The sequence below is a fragment of the Pseudophryne corroboree genome, chromosome 6 (assembly GCF_028390025.1).
Source record: "Pseudophryne corroboree isolate aPseCor3 chromosome 6, aPseCor3.hap2, whole genome shotgun sequence".
Classification (NCBI taxonomy): Eukaryota; Metazoa; Chordata; class Amphibia; order Anura; family Myobatrachidae; genus Pseudophryne; species Pseudophryne corroboree.
Window position 1 is genome coordinate 112,459,969 of NC_086449.1, and position 7,125 is coordinate 112,467,093.

Here is a 7,125-nt window from a genome sequence, read left to right on the forward strand (position 1 = left end):
CCCGCCCGTACCTCGGGGTCTCCTCCGTCCGCTCTGACACCTCCGGAGCCCGCACACAGCCTCTCCCGTCACCTCTGGGACCCGCAGGCCGCGGAGCCTTCTCCCTCCTCCTCTGCGATACCTCTAGGACCCCGGCTGCTCACCTGCTGGCCACGCCTCACCTGGCGTCATTCAGTCGACGTCGCCAATCCTCGCCGAAACCCCGCCCCGCTGTCGGCCGGAGGAGCCAATCAGCAGCGTCTTCTTTCCCATCACAGGTGACGCCTCTTTCCGGCCGATTGCTTGGATGATCCCGCCTCCTCCTCTCTTGTCACCCGGGAGACGGCGAAGGAGACGTCATAACGCGCAGAGGCCAATGGAAGGGCGTGGGAATCATACGTCTCCGCCTTCGGCAGGTTACTATTGGCTGGAGGAGGCTAGAGTGACAGCGAAAAGGCGGGACATTAGAATGTGTCATTGATTGGCTGCCGACGTCAGTACTCTATTTATAGCAACATTTTAGCTCCACCTTTTTAAAGCAAAACTGCCGTTCTATAGCGCCGTCACCGTCATACACCGTGTGCACTGGCATGTGTCTCATCCTGCTCAGGACGTAGCTGTGCACCAGCTATAAAGCATACATCCGGGTATATTACATACACAGGGCCTATTAGCCATTCTCTGATTAGTTTTCCTCCATATGCCCTTGTCTCAGTCTTTCTTGTCCTATCCCTCAGTGGTCCCTACAGCATCAGGACCCTCTGTCCCCTTTGTCTCCCCAGCCTCATGCCCCCTCACTAAAGGCATTTCTATGTGTGCAGTGCACATGGGCCCCTGGGTCCAGGTAGACCTACACCACACACCCTGCACCCATATTTAATTACCTCTACATGAGTCCTATGTCGGTGCTGCTGATGTCGGAGAAATCACTCATAAAATGCTTGAAAAGCCATTTTGATGGAGATTTGCGCATGCACAGTAAAGATTTGTCTCTGTGAATATGGCTGGCACCATGTTTTGTGAGACCCACGCATGCGCACTAGAGATTAGTCTCCAGAACACAGCGGTCGCCATGTTACCAGAGACCTGCACATGCGCAGAGTCTATGGCGCTGCGGCGAGAAGGTGACTCACAGAGAAGAGTCTGCACACAGGTCCACCCTCATCTTTTAAGCCACCTTTGCCCCTCATACCCTCACCCTCCTGTCTCCCCAGCCTCATACCCCCTCACCCACCTGTCTTCCCAGCCTCATATCTCCCCGCTTCATATCCCCTCACCCAGTGTCTCCCCAACTTCATGTCCCCATACCGTCCTGTACGTCCCCTCACCCACCTGTCTCCCCAGCCTCATGTCCCCTCACCCACCTGTCTCCCCAGCCTCATGACTCCGCTTCATGTCCCCTAACCCTGTGTCTCCCCAACTTCATGTTCCCACACCCTCATGTCTCCCCAGCCTCACACCCCCTCACCCTCCTGTCTCCGCAGCCTCATGTACCCTCACCCTGTCTCCCTAACCTCATGTTCCTTCACCCTCATGTCTCCCCAGCCTTATACCCCTACCTCTTCCCGTCTCCCCAGCCTCACATTCCCTCACCCTCATGCCTCCCCAGCCTCATACACCCTTATCCTCATGTCTACCCAGACTCAGGTTCCCTCACCTTTCTGTCACCCCAGCCTCATGTATCCCCAACCTCCAGTCACCTCACCCTCTTGACTCCCTAGCTCCAAGAAGCTTCAAAATAATGACAGGAAAGGGGGAAGGGGGCACGACTCTCCAACTGTGGCACAAGGACAAGCAGAAAATGTTGTTTACCTCACAGGCCAACTGTTGGACTGGTGTGCACACATCATCATAAGTCAAAGGCACCAGGTGGGATGAAGGGGCTGGGAATAGCAGCAGGATGTTAGACTGGTGTACACTGTTTCTGTTGAGGAAGATGGAGGGGCAGGCCATGACTAGTGGAACCTGAAACTAGCAGAGAACCCCAGGGGAAAGTCTTCAGAAGATGGTGGCAAGTCTTCAGAACAATGCTGAATCCTGGGAAAGCAAGTCCATTGTCTGCCCCACCCCCTGTCTCATCTGGCGCCCCCAGCCCAGCCAGTGCTTACCGCCTGCTGCATTCTGAGGCTGCTACTCCATCTTCATGGGTGGCTCAGCTCCTCTGCTGTTCATCAGCACAATGCCATGATGCCACGTGGGCTGTGTCGGCGCAAAAAAAAACGTTATTTTGCCGGAGGGGGCCCTCTCTTTCTGCCTATGCCCTGCTGAATACAGCACGGCATTGGCAAGTGGAGATACAGGAACTGGACTGGGGAAAAAGTGTCAGTATGTCATACCACCCCACTATGAGCACTGGTTAAATGTCACGTTTTCAACTATCAGAGTTGTGTTACTTTCCTTAGCATTCCTTTTATATGCTACTAAGTGTCAAGTCTCATTTAATATAGGGCCCTTAGTAGAAACAACTAATGCTGAGAATGGGACTTTGATGCAGCTACTTATTGAATAAGTTTGTGCCTGTCCAGTGTCTAACATATCCCAGTCTTGGTTAGAAAACATACTAATGACCCTGTGTAAGCATTCCATTCCCCTTGTGCACTACTGTGCGATGGACTGAGCATGCACTGCAATGCCCACTTTTCATATATGAGTAATGCTGAAGTGCGTCGGTGGATCCGATCTTTCCACCATCACTCGCAACATCGGCTCCTCCATGGCACAGAATCTCCCTTTTAACTTTCTTAAGCTATGGCCGTCGTGGCTGCAGTGCTGTGAGAGAGATCGCAACCACATGCTGAAACATGCCCATGACACCTCCTCTTTTTGCGAAGACTTTAGGTTATGTAAATACCTTGAGCCGCCCATGGATCGTAGAAGCCATCTCAATAACAATGTCGTACACACATTATGATTGTTAACATTGTGAATGTTGACTGCATCCCCTTAGTTTCTGAGCACCCACACAGTCTTTATAATAACCGTGTTTGTCCTGGAGACTTTCCTGACTTTAGACATTGCTGCCTGTCAGTGATGTCACCAGCCGACAACAAAGTGCCGGCTCCTACTCAGTGACAGGAGCCGGGTGCTGCACTGTAACATTATGTGCAGCAACCTGGCTTCTGTCACTGTGTAGGTGCAGGCAACACAGACACGCTAGTCTCCGGGGACAGCCCACAACTCCTGGATCCCTGGAGTGACGGAAACGGGGGTCGGGGCGCTTAGCCAAGCCCTCTCCCGCAAGTCGGCCCGCTTAGCCACGCCCCTCCCGCAAAGCCACGGCCCCTTCACGCCCTCAGCCGCATCGGGTTCATAAGAGGTGAGTGACGTCTCTGCTGCCTGTAATTGGCCTTTTGCCTAGATACATTTTCTAATATCTGCCAGCCCTGACTTTGGCCTGCCTACTGACCGCTTTATCAGTCTGGCACAGCCCTTAGTGTAGGCCTTATCTAATTACATCCACTTCTCCTTCCTCCCCAAATTCCTCTCCCACCACACCCAAACAGACTAAAGTATGGTTCTTGTTTTATTCATTTGGCATTTAGTAGTAGATTCTTATCTATAAACCTATTTGCCTAGATTTCTATCTGCACTCCAAAGTCCTCATTATGAGTGCAGTTCCTTTTTATGCCCCAGCCCTTAATGCCATGTCATGAATAGTATTTGCACATCCAGTCAAATATTTCATACATTATACTAAGTATTATTTATATGTATAAAAGCTATAACGAAAATAACTGTAGCATTTATGTAGAATGGGTCCATCTACAATGTGCAATGAAACAGTACTTAACACAACATGAATACTTTATAACAGACCCAGAATCGTACAGGTTTTTAATTATTATTATTATTATTATTATTATTATTATTATTATTATTATCCTTTATTTATATGGCGCCACAAGGGTTCCGCAGCGCCCAATTACAGAGTACATATGCACATAATCAAAACAGGAAAACAGTGACTTACAGTTGAAGACAATATAGGACAAGTACAGGGCAACTAAGCATAACTACACCAGTAAACATAGAGATAAGTTCCAGGTGGCCAAAAACTGCGGGATCTGGGCAGTTGAGGATTATTAAAGTTAGAAAAGTATAAGCACATGAGGGAAGAGGGCCCTACTCGTGAGAGCTTACATTCTAAGGGGTTCTAATTCTGCTAGCTTGATAGTGATCTACTGCAAAGGTCAAGATGGGCACAAACACGGGGACAGCTTCAGTGAGATCTGCAGGAGGTTTGGTGCTTCTTTGGACTACCATAGCAGGATGCAATGATCATTCCAGGTCAGGGCCTGATCAACCAGTAGGCTCATCAGGCTGCAACCTAAAGCGCTGGGTTCTGCCGACTCACGGTACTCAACCCAAAAATTCTCGCCCTGGCTGGTTCCGTTCCCAGAGGAGCACTGCGGATGTGGCGAACGTCACACACCATACCCGCCCACGCTCCCAGAGCCGCTGCAGCCACCGTGGGGGGAGGCCATGGAGTGGCAGTGTCTGCTGGCGCGACCAGCCCCAAACTAGGCCAGCGCCGAGCGGAGAGGCCAAGGAGTGACAACATCTGCTGATGTGCCCAGCCCCAGCCAGGCCAGCCCCAGCACAGTCCACTGCAGCCATCAGCCAGTAAAGCCGACCGGAGTCGGACCCAGTGCCATTACTTTTTTATAGACTGGCCAATGGTAAACTCCAAGACATTATTGCCCAGCATTAATACTATTTGTAGCTATGGAATGAGATGTCTATGTTTGTAGAAGAGATTCATAATTTAAAATTAATAAATTCATTTGAAAAAATAAATAAGAAGCCTCAAGACTCTTGACATTGTTAAAAAAAAACTGTAATGTAGAATCAATGTTCCTATACTTTGAAATAGTACTGCGCCTCTTTAAGTATGGCAGTCACTAGCTGTAGTGGCAAAAATAGGATTTTGGTACCTACTGGTAAATCCTTTTCTCGTAGTCCGTAGAGGATGCTGGGGTCCACATTAGTACCATGGGGGTATAGACGGGTCCACCAGGAGCCATTGGCACTTTAAGAGTTTGAGAGTGTGGGCTGGCTCCTCCCTCTATGCCCCTCCTATCAGACTCAGTCTAGAAACTGTGCCCGAGGAGACAACATACTTTGAAAGAAGGACTTAACACAGATAGTGGTGAGATTCATACCAGGTCACACATACAAGGAACATCAAGACAACTAGCTTGAACTACTCAGCAACAGCTGAAAACATTACTTACCAAGTAACAATGCAGTATTCAACTAAAATGAAGTTGAACTGAACCAAACAACAATTGCAGGAAAACGAAGCGCTGGGCGGGCGCCCAGCATCCTCTACGGACTACGAGAAAAGGATTTACCGGTAGGTACCAAAATCCTATTTTCTCTTACGTCCTAGAGGATGCTGGGGTCCACATTAGTACCATGGGGATGTACTAAAGCTCCCAGAATGGGAGGCAGAGCACGATGGCTTCTGCAGAACTGATTGACTGAACTTCAGGTCATCATAAGCCAAAGTATCGAACTTGTAAAACTTTGCAAACGTGTTCGACCCAGACCAAGTTGCAGCTCGGCAAAGTTGCACTGCCGAGACACCCGGGGCAGCCGCCCAGGAAGACCCCACCTTACGAGTAGAGTGGGCCTTAACAGATTTTGGACACGGCAGTCCTGCCGTAGCATAAGCGTGCTGGATAGTGAACCCTAATCCAGCGAGAAATAGTCTGCTTAGAAGCAGGACACCCAATTTTCTTGGGATCATATAGGACAAACAGAGAGTCCGACTTCATGTGACGAGAAGTTCTCGTCACATATATCTTCAGAGCCCACACGACAGCCAAGGACTTTGAAGTAATTGAGGAGTCAGTAGCCACTGGCACCACAATAGGTTGGTTGATATGAAATGCCGACACAACCTTCGGAAGAAACTGCTGACGAGTCCGGAGCTCAGCTCTATCTTCGTGGAAGATCAAGTAAGGGCTTTTACAGGATAAAGCCCCTAGCTCGGAGACACGTCTAGCAGAAGCTAAGGCTAACAAAGTGACCGCCTTCCATGTAAGAAATTTGAGCTCCACCTCCTGTAGAGGCTCAAACCAATCCGACTGGAGGAACTGCAACACCACGTTAAGGTCCCATGGCGCCGTAGGCGGTACAAAGGGAGGTTGGATATGCAGAACTCCCTTCAAAAAGGTCTGAACCTCAGGGAGGGCCGCCAATTGCTTCTGAAAGAAAATGGATAGGGCTGAAATCTGGACCTTCACAGATCCCAACCTCAGACCCATATCCACTCCTGCTTGCAGGAAGAGGAGGAAACGTCCCAGTTGAAATTCCACCACAGGAAACTTCTTGGACTCACACCACGAAAACGGGTGGTCTTTAGGTTGCCGGCTGTCGGGATCCCGGCGCACGGTATACCGGCGCCGGAATCCCGACAGCGGGCATACCGACACTTTTATTCCATCTTGGGGGTCCATGACCCCCCTGGAGGGAGAATAAATAGTGTAGCACTACCGTGCCCGCAGTGTGGCGAGCGCAGCATGGCGAGCACAGCAAGCCCGCAAGGGGCTCATTTGCACTCGCCACGCTGTCGGTATGCCGGCAGTCGGGCTTCCGGCGCCGGGAGCCCAGCCGCCGGCATACACTACTACACCCCCACGAAACATATTTCCTCCAAATACGATGGTAATGTTTTGACGTTACCCCTATCCAAGCCTGTATGAGGGTAGGAATAACTTTCTTCTGAATACCTTTCCGAGCAAGAATCAGGCGCTCAACTTCTATGCCGTCAAACGTAGCCGCGGTAAGTCTTGATAGGCGAATGGCCCCTGCTGCAGCAGGTCCTCCCAAAGAGGAAGAGGCCTCGGATCTTCTTGCAGTAGATGCAGAAGGTCCGTGTGCCAAGCCCTTCTTGGCCAATCTGGGGCAATGAGGATCGCTTGAACCCTTATTCTCCTTATGAGCTTTAGGATCCTTGGGATGAGTGGGGGTGGTGGAAACACGTACACTGACTGGAACACCCACGGAGACACCAGGGCATCCACTGCCACCGCCTGTGGGTCCCTCGACCTGGAACAGTAACGCCGAAGCTTCTTGTTGAGACGAGAGGCCATCATGTCTATTTGGGGCAATCCCCAAAGACCTGTTATTTCCTTGAAA

At 50.4% G+C, this 7,125-nt stretch overlaps 1 protein-coding gene across 2 annotated transcripts in view; it reads right to left on the reverse strand.

Annotated features, from left to right (window-relative positions):
* The window catches only part of LOC134936590 (cAMP-dependent protein kinase catalytic subunit alpha), a 107,889-nt gene extending 107,622 nt beyond the window's left edge, over window positions 1-267 (reverse strand). Inside the window, exon 1 of one of the 2 annotated variants that reach the window (XM_063931696.1) lies at window positions 144-267. The gene's annotated coding sequence lies outside the window, so the exon portion shown is untranslated. The other variant, XM_063931695.1, reaches the window with a different exon arrangement.
* Between the last annotated feature and the right edge of the window lie 6,858 nt (window positions 268-7,125).